The 11566-nt window shown below is 48.5% G+C and overlaps 1 long non-coding RNA gene across 1 annotated transcript; it reads right to left on the bottom strand.

Annotated features, from left to right (window-relative positions):
* Positions 1-6304: 6304 nt before the first annotated feature.
* Positions 6305-9343, bottom strand: LOC141375274 (uncharacterized). The gene is made up of 3 exons (XR_012383045.1): positions 8843-9343; positions 8197-8627; positions 6305-8163 (listed from the first exon to the last, which is right to left on the bottom strand). It is a non-coding gene; the product is annotated as an uncharacterized lncRNA (long non-coding RNA).
* Positions 9344-11566: the final 2223 nt, after the last annotated feature.

An 11566-nucleotide genomic window follows, 5' to 3' on the forward strand; every position in this document is an offset into this window, starting at 1 on the left:
TGCTAGCAAACGGAACTTCCTGTATGCTACACATGCTAGCAGTGACTAGCTACATGCTAATATTGACTAGCCAAGTACTGTAACTTGCTAGAAATGCTCACTAAGTATAAATATTTCATCAGGCATGTATGTGAGGCTTGCCTAGTAACCACCCAGGGTACCCTAGCAACTGCCTAGCAACCACCCAAATTACCCTAGCAACCGCCTAGCAACCACCTAGCAACCGCCTAGTAACGCCTTAGTAAGGGCCTAGCGACCACTCAGGACACCCTAGCAACCGCCTAGCAACGCCTTAGCAACCACTCAGAATACCCTAGCAACCACCTAGCAACACCTTAGCAACCACCTAGCAACCACTCAGGACACCTTAGCAACCGCCTAGCAACACCTTAGCAACCACCTAGCAACCACTCAGGACACCTTAGCAACCGCCTAGCAACACCTTAGCAACCACCTAGCAACCACTCAGAACACCCTAGCAACTGCCTAGCAACGCCTTAGCAACCACTTACAATACCCTAGCAACCACCTAGCAACACCTTAGCAACCACCTAGCAACCACTCAGGACACCTTAGCAACCGCCTAGCAACACCTTAGCAACCACCTAGCAACCACTTAGGACACCTTAGCAACCACCTAGCAACACCTTAGCAACCACCTAGCAACCGCTTAGAACACCCTAGCAACCACCTAGCAACACCTTAGCAACCACCTAGCAACCACTCAGAACACCTTAGCAACCACCTAGCAACCACTCAGGACACCCTACCAACGCCTTAGCAACCACTTAGAATACCCTAGCAACCATCTAGCAACACCTTAGCAACACCTAGCAACCACTTAGGGCACCTTAGCAACCACCTAGCAACACCTTAGCAACCACTCAGAATACCCTAGCAACTGCCTAGCAACCACTCCGAACACCCTAGCAACCGCCTAGCAACACCTTAGCAACCACTTAGCAACCACTCAGAACACCCTAGCAACCACCTAGCAACCACTCAGGACACCCTAGCAACCGCCTAGCAACATCTTAGCAACCACCATTTCTTACCTTTCCAGTGCTATTGCCCAGTTTAGTACCATTTTGTACCCCATCGATTTGCCACGCAAACCCCATTCACATTTCCTTTAGGAAATGTACAATTCTAGTTAGTGGGGTTTGCCTTAGGCAAAGTCCACTATTGTTATTCTCCATACTTATTATTATTATTCTTCTTCTTCCGTACGTTTTTCGGCGCGTAACTCGTCCCGCAGCTTTTGTCCCAGACCCTTGAAAGTGGGCTCAAATCGTCCGGTCTTATCGGGAATGGTGTGCTATGACTTTTATAAGGGGTGGGGGGTTTTTTGGCCCCGCAGGGGCCAAAAAACCCCCCCCAAAATCCCATAGACTTAACATTGAGCCGAACTTTGACGAATCATAGCGCCGAGTGTGAATTTCGTAGAAATATGGGATTCACAACAGCTGTAGGGGGTTGCAGCCTAAGTGAGAACATACCACGCAGGGGGGTATAAGTTGTACCCCTGGGGGGCTAGGACGTCCCAAAGTGGTCCCATTGACTTAACATGGGCCCATTGACTCCCATTCATTACATTGACTCCCATTATAAATGTCACATGTCAATCACAGTACATAGCAGTGTCATACTGACTTGGGGGTGGGCTCATTTGACTCAGGCAACCAATCAGCATCTCATTATGATTTTTAAGCTCACAAGCCACGCCCCCCCAAACCACTTAAAGACCCCTAATAAGTGCCCCATTGACTTAACATGGGGTGGGATGTCCCATTGCAGATCCCATTGACTTCCATTATAAAGGTCACACATCTATAACATTACATAGGAGTGTCATAGAGACATGGGGGTGGGCTCATCTGACTCAGACAACCAATCAGCATCTCAATATGATAATGAAGCTCACAAGCCACGCCCCCAAACTGGTCCCATAGACTGCCATTATAACTGGCCTACATGCATATCTTTGCTTAGCAGTGTCCTATTGGCTTGGGGGATGGCTCATCTGACTCAGACAACCAATGAGCATCTCAATATGATAATGAATCTCACAAGCCACGCCCCCAAACTGGTCCCATAGACTGCCATTATAACTGGCCTACATGCATATCTTTGCTTAGCAGTGTCCTATTGACTTGGGGGTTGGCTCATTTGACTTGGACAGCCAACCACATTCAAGTTCACTCTGTAACCTCGCCCATAGCAACAAAACAGAGTACCCTAGCAACCATTCATCAACAGCTATATCTCAGCATCGGAACATCGTAGAGACTTGGGGATTGGCTCGTTTCACTCATGCTAGCAAACGGAACTTCCTGTATGCTACACATGCTAGCAGTGACTAGCTACATGCTAATATTGACTAGCCAAGTACTGTAACTTGCTAGAAATGCTTACTAAGTATAATTATTTCATCAGGCATGTATATGAGGCTTGCCTAGTAACCACCCCGGGTACCCTAGCAACCACTCAAATTACCCTAGCAACCGCCTAGCAACCACCTAGCAACCGCCTAGTAGCGCCTTAGTAAGGGCCTAGCGACCACTCAGGACACCCTAGCAACCGCCTATCAACGCCTTAGCAACCACTTAGAATACCCTAGCAACCACCTAGCAACACCTTAGCAACCACCTAGCGACCACTCAGGACACCTTAGCAACCGCCTAGCAACACCTTAGCAACCACCTAGCAACCACTCAGAACACCCTAGCAACCGCCTAGCAACACCTTAGCAACCACCTAGCAACCACTCAGAACACCCTAGCAACCGCCTAGCAACACCTTAGCAACCACCTAGCAACCACTCAGAACACCCTAGCAACCGCCTAGCAACCACTCAGAACACCCTAGCAACCACTTAGCAACACCTTAGCAACCACCTAGCAACCACTCAGGACACCCTAGCAACCGCCTAGCAACGCCTTAGCAACCACTTAGAATACCCTAGCAACAACCTAGCAACACCTTAGCAACCACTCAGAACACCCTAGCAACCGCCTAGCAACACCTTAGCAACCACCTAGCAACCACTCAGAACACCCTAGCAACCGCCTAGCAACCACTTAGCAACCACTCAGAACACCCTAGCAACCACGTAGCAACACCTTAGCAACCACCTAGCAACACCTTAGCAACCACCTAGCAACCACTTAGGACACCTTAGCAACCGCCTATCAACACCTTAGCAACCACCTAGCAACCACTTAGGACACCTTAGCAACCGCCTTGCAACACCTTAGCAACCACCTAGCAACCACTTAGGACACCTTAGCAACCGCCTAGCAACACCTTAGCAACCACCTAGCAACCACTCAGGGCACCCTTGCACTGTTGCTAGCTTGATGCTAGCAACTCGATTAGCACGTTGCTAGCATGATGCTAACACGATTAGCATCATGCTAGCTACATGCTAATTATGTTAGCATGATGCTAGCAACTCGATTAGCATGTTGCTAGCATGATGCTAACACGATTAGCATCATGCTAGCTACATGCTAATCATGTTAGCATGATGCTAACAACTCGATTAGCATGTTGTTAGCATGATGCTAACACTATTAGTATCATGCTAGCTACATGCTAATCATATTAGCATGTTGATAGAACCTTGATTAGCATGTTGTTGCTTTTTGGCCAGTACGGTGATGCATTTTACCCCATCGATTTGCCACGCAAACCCCATTCACATTTCCTTTAGGAAATGTACAATTCTAGTTCTTCTTCTTCTTCTTCCTTCTTCCGTACCATTTTTCGGCGCGTAACTAGTCCCGCAGCTTTCGTCCCAGACCCTTGAAAGTGGGCTCAAATCGTGCGGTCTTATCGGGAATGGTGTGCTATGACTTTTATAAGGGGTGGGGGGTTTTTTGGCCCCGCAGGGGCCAAAAAACCCCCCCCAAAATCCCATAGACTTAACATTGAGCCAAAATTTGACGAATCACAGCACCGAGTGTGAAATTCATAGAAATATGGGATTCACAGCATCTGTAGGGGGTTGCAGCCTAAGTGAGAACATACCCCGCAAGGGGGTATAAGTTGCACCCCTGGGGCTCTAGGACGTCCCAAAGTGGTCCCCATTGACTTACATTGGCCCATTGACTCCCATTCATTTTCTAGACACTCGTAAGATACTATTCCCGGAAATCGCCGTAGCGCCAACACGGAAATTCGTAGAGACATGGGATTCGCGACATCTCGAGAGGGTTATAAGAGGCTTCAAACCACACCCCGAAGCGCGGTAAATGTTGTACCCCTGGGGAGCTAGGACGTCCCAAAGTCTCCATTGACTTTACATGGAGCCGAACTTTGACGAATCACAGCGCCGAGTGTGAATTTCATAGAAATATGGGATTCACAACATCTGTAGGGGGTTGCAGCCTAAGTAAGAACATACCCCGAAAGGGGGTATAGGTCGCACCCCTGGGGCTCTAGGACGTCCCAAAGTGGTCCCCATTGACTTTACATTGCCCATTGACTCCCATTCATTACATTGACTCCCATTATAAATGTCATATGTCAATCACAGTACATAGCACTGTCATACAGACTTGGGGGTGGGCTTATTTGACTCAGGCAACCAATCAGCATCTCATTATGATTTTAAAGCTCACAAGCCACGCCCCCCCAAACCACTTAAAGACCCCTAATAAGTGCCCCATTGACTTAACATGGGGTGGGATGTCCCATTGCAGATCCCATTGACTTCCATTATAAAGGTCACACATCTATAACTTTACATAGGAGTGTCATAGAGACACGGGGGTGGGCTCATTTGACTCAGACAACCAATCAGCATCTTAGTATGAAAACGAAGGTCACAAGCCACGCCCCCAAACTGGTCCCATAGACTGCTATTATAACTGGCCTACATGCATATCTTTGCATAGCAGTGTCCTATAGACTTAGGGGTTGGCTCATGGGACTCAGACAACCAATGAGCATCTCAATATGATAATGAAGCTCACAAGCCACGCCCCCAAACTGGTCCCATAGACTGCCATTATAACTGGCCTACATGTATATCTTTGCTTGGCAGTGTCCTATTGACTTGGGGGTTGGCTCATTTGACTTGGACAGCCAACCACATCCAATTCACTCTGTAACCTCGCCCATAGCAACAAAACAGAGTACCCTAGCAACCATTCATCAACAGCTATATCTCGGCATCAGAACATCGTAGAGACTTAGGGATTGGCTCGTTTGACTCATGCTAGCAAACGGAACTTCCTATATGCTACACATGCTAGCAGTGACTAGCTACATGCTAATATTGACTAGCCAAGTACTGTAACTTGCTACAAATGCTTACTAAGTATAAATATTTCATCAGGCATGTATGTGAGGCTTGCCTAGTAACCACCCAGGGTACCCTAGCAACTGCCTAGCAACCACCCAAATTACCCTAGCAACCGCCTAGCAACCACCTAGCAACCGCCTAGTAACGCCTTAGTAAGGGCCTAGCGACCACTCAGGACACCCTAGCAACCGCCTAGCAACGCCTTAGCAACCACCTAGCAACACCTTAGCAACCACCTAGCAACCACTTAGGACACCCTAGCAACCGCCTAGCAACACCTTAGCAACCACCTAGCAACCACTCAGGACACCTTAGCAACCGCCTAGCAACACCTTAGCAACCACCTAGCAACCACTCAGAACACCCTAGCAACCACCTAGCAACACCTTAGCAACCACCTAGCAACCACTTAGGACACCTTAGCAACCGCCTAGCAACGCCTTAGCAACCACTTAGAATACCCTAGCAACCACCTAGCAACACCTTAGCAACCACCTAGCAACCACTTAGGACACCTTAGCAACCGCCTAGCAACACCTTAGCAACCACCTAGCAACCACTCAGGACACCCTAGCAACCGCCTAGCAACCACCTAGCAACCACTCAGAACACCCTAGCAACCGCCTAGCAACACCTTAGCAACAACCGAGCAACCACTCAGGACACCCTAGCAACCGCCTAGCAACACCTTAGCAACCACCTAGCAACCACTCAGGACACCTTAGCAACCGCCTAGCAACACCTTAGCAACCACCTAGCAACCACTTAGAACACCCTAGCAACTGCCTAGCAACACCTTAGCAACAACCTAGCAACCACTTAGAACACCCTAGCAACCGCCTAGCAACCACCTAGCAACCACTTAGGACACCTTAGCAACCGCCTTGCAACACCTTAGCAACCACTCAGAACACCCTAGCAACCGCCTAGCAACATCTTAGCAACCACCATTTCTTACCTTTCCAGTGCTATTGCCCAGTTTAGTACCATTTTGTACCCCATCGATTTGCCACGCAAACCCCATTCACATTTCCTTTAGGAAATGTACAATTCTAGTTATTCTTCTTCTTCTTCTTCCTTCTTCCGTACCATTTTTCGGCGCGTAACTAGTCCCGCAGCTTTCGTCCCAGACCCTTGAAAGTGGGCTCAAATCGTGCGGTCTTATCGGGAATGGTGTGCTATGACTTTTATAAGGGGTGGGGGGTTTTTTGGCCCCGCAGGGGCCAAAAAACCCCCCCCAAAATCCCATAGACTTAACATTGAGCCAAAATTTGACGAATCACAGCACCGAGTGTGAAATTCATAGAAATATGGGATTCACAGCATCTGTAGGGGGTTGCAGCCTAAGTGAGAACATACCCCGCAAGGGGGTATAAGTTGCACCCCTGGGGCTCTAGGACGTCCCAAAGTGGTCCCCATTGACTTACATTGGCCCATTGACTCCCATTCATTTTCTAGACACTCGTAAGATACTATTCCCGGAAATCGCCGTAGCGCCAACACGGAAATTCGTAGAGACATGGGATTCGCGACATCTCGAGAGGGTTATAAGAGGCTTCAAACCACACCCCGAAGCGCGGTAAATGTTGTACCCCTGGGGAGCTAGGACGTCCCAAAGTCTCCATTGACTTTACATGGAGCCGAACTTTGACGAATCACAGCGCCGAGTGTGAATTTCATAGAAATATGGGATTCACAACATCTGTAGGGGGTTGCAGCCTAAGTAAGAACATACCCCGAAAGGGGGTATAGGTCGCACCCCTGGGGCTCTAGGACGTCCCAAAGTGGTCCCCATTGACTTTACATTGCCCATTGACTCCCATTCATTACATTGACTCCCATTATAAATGTCATATGTCAATCACAGTACATAGCACTGTCATACAGACTTGGGGGTGGGCTTATTTGACTCAGGCAACCAATCAGCATCTCATTATGATTTTAAAGCTCACAAGCCACGCCCCCCCAAACCACTTAAAGACCCCTAATAAGTGCCCCATTGACTTAACATGGGGTGGGATGTCCCATTGCAGATCCCATTGACTTCCATTATAAAGGTCACACATCTATAACTTTACATAGGAGTGTCATAGAGACACGGGGGTGGGCTCATTTGACTCAGACAACCAATCAGCATCTTAGTATGAAAACGAAGGTCACAAGCCACGCCCCCAAACTGGTCCCATAGACTGCTATTATAACTGGCCTACATGCATATCTTTGCATAGCAGTGTCCTATAGACTTAGGGGTTGGCTCATGGGACTCAGACAACCAATGAGCATCTCAATATGATAATGAAGCTCACAAGCCACGCCCCCAAACTGGTCCCATAGACTGCCATTATAACTGGCCTACATGTATATCTTTGCTTGGCAGTGTCCTATTGACTTGGGGGTTGGCTCATTTGACTTGGACAGCCAACCACATCCAATTCACTCTGTAACCTCGCCCATAGCAACAAAACAGAGTACCCTAGCAACCATTCATCAACAGCTATATCTCGGCATCAGAACATCGTAGAGACTTAGGGATTGGCTCGTTTGACTCATGCTAGCAAACGGAACTTCCTATATGCTACACATGCTAGCAGTGACTAGCTACATGCTAATATTGACTAGCCAAGTACTGTAACTTGCTACAAATGCTTACTAAGTATAAATATTTCATCAGGCATGTATGTGAGGCTTGCCTAGTAACCACCCAGGGTACCCTAGCAACTGCCTAGCAACCACCCAAATTACCCTAGCAACCGCCTAGCAACCACCTAGCAACCGCCTAGTAACGCCTTAGTAAGGGCCTAGCGACCACTCAGGACACCCTAGCAACCGCCTAGCAACGCCTTAGCAACCACCTAGCAACACCTTAGCAACCACCTAGCAACCACTTAGGACACCCTAGCAACCGCCTAGCAACACCTTAGCAACCACCTAGCAACCACTCAGGACACCTTAGCAACCGCCTAGCAACACCTTAGCAACCACCTAGCAACCACTCAGAACACCCTAGCAACCACCTAGCAACACCTTAGCAACCACCTAGCAACCACTTAGGACACCTTAGCAACCGCCTAGCAACGCCTTAGCAACCACTTAGAATACCCTAGCAACCACCTAGCAACACCTTAGCAACCACCTAGCAACCACTTAGGACACCTTAGCAACCGCCTAGCAACACCTTAGCAACCACCTAGCAACCACTCAGGACACCCTAGCAACCGCCTAGCAACCACCTAGCAACCACTCAGAACACCCTAGCAACCGCCTAGCAACACCTTAGCAACAACCGAGCAACCACTCAGGACACCCTAGCAACCGCCTAGCAACACCTTAGCAACCACCTAGCAACCACTCAGGACACCTTAGCAACCGCCTAGCAACACCTTAGCAACCACCTAGCAACCACTTAGAACACCCTAGCAACTGCCTAGCAACACCTTAGCAACAACCTAGCAACCACTTAGAACACCCTAGCAACCGCCTAGCAACCACCTAGCAACCACTTAGGACACCTTAGCAACCGCCTTGCAACACCTTAGCAACCACTCAGAACACCCTAGCAACCGCCTAGCAACATCTTAGCAACCACCATTTCTTACCTTTCCAGTGCTATTGCCCAGTTTAGTACCATTTTGTACCCCATCGATTTGCCACGCAAACCCCATTCACATTTCCTTTAGGAAATGTACAATTCTAGTTATTCTTCTTCCTTCTTCCGTCCTATTTTTCGGCGCGTAACTAGTCCCGCAGCTTTCGTCCCAGACCCTTGAAAGTGGGGTCAAATCGTGCGGTCTTATCGGGAATGGTGTGCTATGACTTTTATAAGGGGTGGGGGGTTTTTTGGCCCCGCAGGGGCCAAAAAACCCGCCCAAAAATCCCATAGACTTAACATTGAGCCGAACTTTGACGACTCGCAGCGCCGCGTGTGAATTTCATAGAAATATGGGATTCACAGCATCTGTAGGGGGTTGCAGCCTAAGTGAGAACATACCTCGCAAGGGGGTATAAGTTGCACCCCTGGGGCTCTAGGACGTCCCAAAGTGCTCCCATTGACTTACATTGGCCCCATTGACTCCCATTCATTTTTCTAGAAGAGCACTAAACGCGCCGCGAAATGGGACGACCTTTAAAGCGTTATAGCGCCAAGTGTGAAATTCGTAGAAATATGGGATTCGCAACATCTGTAGGGGGTTGCAGCCTGTATGAGAACATACCCCAAAAGGGGGTATAAGTTGTACCCCTGGGGTGCTAGGACGTCCCAAAGGGGTCCCCATTGACTTTACATGGCCCATTGACTCCCATTCATTTCTTGACTCGCATGTCAATCACATTACATAGCAGTGTCATACAGACTTGGGGGTTGCCTTACTTGACTGAGGCAACCAATCAGCATCTCAATATGATTTTGAAGCTCACAAGCCACGCCCCCCCAAACCATTTAAAGACCCTTAATAACTGCCCCATTGACTTAACATGAGGTGGGATGTCCCATTGCACATCCCATTGACTTCCATTATAAAGGTCACACATCTATAACATTACATAGGAGTGTCATAGAGACATGGGGGTGGGCTCATTTGACTCAGGCAACCAATCAGTACACTATATGATAATGAAGCTCACAAGCCACGCCCCCAAAATGATCCCATAGACTTCTATTATAATTGGGCTAGATGCATATCTTTGCATTGCAGTGTCATATAGGCTTAGGGGTTGGCCCATTGGACCCAGACAACCAATGAGCTTTTCAATATAATAATGAAGCTCACAAGCCACGCCCCCAAACTGGTCCCATAGACTGCCATTGTAACTGGTCTACATGCATATCTTTGCTTAGCAGTGTCCTATTGACTTGGGGGTTGGCTCATCTGACTAAGACAACCAATGAGCATCTCAATATGATAATGAAGCTCACAAGCCACGCCCCCAAACGGGTCCCATAGACTGCCATTAAAATAGGCCTAGATGCATATCTTTGCATAGCAGTGTCATAGAGACATGGGGGTTGGTTCTTTTGACTTAGACAGCCAACCACATTCAAGTTCACTCTGTAACCTCGCCCATAGCAACAAAACAGAGTACCCTAGCAACCATTCATCAACAGCTATATCTCAGTATCAGAACATCGTAGAGACTTGGGGATTGGCTCGTTTGACTCATGCTAGCAAACGGAACTTCCTATATGCTACACATGCTAGCAGTGACTAGCTACATGCTAATATTGACTAGCCAAGTACTGTAACTTGCTAGAAATGCTTACTAAGTATAAATATTTCATCAGGCATGTATGTGAGGCTTGCCTAGTAACCACCCAGGGTACCGTAGCAACTGCCTAGAAACCACCCAATTTACCCTAGCAACTGCCTAGCAACCACCTAGCAACCGCCTAGTAACGCCTTAGTAAGGGCCTAGCGACCACTCAGGACACCCTAGCAACCGCCTAGCAACGCCTTAGCAACCACTCAGAACACCCTAGCAACCACCTAGCAACACCTTGGCAACCACCTAGCAACCATTTAGGACACCTTAGCAACCGCCTAGAAACACCTTAGCAACCACTCAGAACACCCTAGCAACCGCCTAGCAACCACCTAGCAACCACTCAGAACACCCTAGCAACCACCTAGCAACACCTTAGCAACCACCTAGCAACCACTTAGGACACCTTAGCAACCGCCTAGCAACACCTTAGCAACCACCTAGCAACCACTCAGAACACCCTAGCAACCGCCTAGCAACCACCTAGCAACCACTCAGAACACCCTAGCAACCGCCTAGCAACACCTTAGCAACCACCTAGCAACCACTCAGGACACCCTAGCAACCGTCTAGCAACACCTTAGCAACCACCTAGCAACCACTCAGAACACCCTAGCAACCGCCTAGCAACCACCTAGCAACCACTCAGAACACCCTAGCAACCGCCTAGCAACACCTTAGCAACCACCTAGCAACCACTCAGGACACCCTAGCAACCGCCTAGCAACACCTTAGCAACCACCTAGCAACCACTCAGGACACCTTAGCAACCGCCTATCAACACCTTAGCAACCACATAGCAACCACTAAGAACACCCTAGCAACCGCCTAGCAACACCTTAGCAACCACTTAGCAACCACTTAGAACACCCTAGCAACCACCTAGCAACCACTCAGGACACCCTAGCAACCACCTAGCAACATCTTAGCTACCACCATTTCTTACCTTTCCAGTGCTATTGCCCAGTTTAGTACCATTTTGTACCCCATCGATTTGCC

Source organism: Danio rerio, chromosome 7 (assembly GCF_049306965.1).
Source record: "Danio rerio strain Tuebingen ecotype United States chromosome 7, GRCz12tu, whole genome shotgun sequence".
Classification (NCBI taxonomy): Eukaryota; Metazoa; Chordata; class Actinopteri; order Cypriniformes; family Danionidae; genus Danio; species Danio rerio.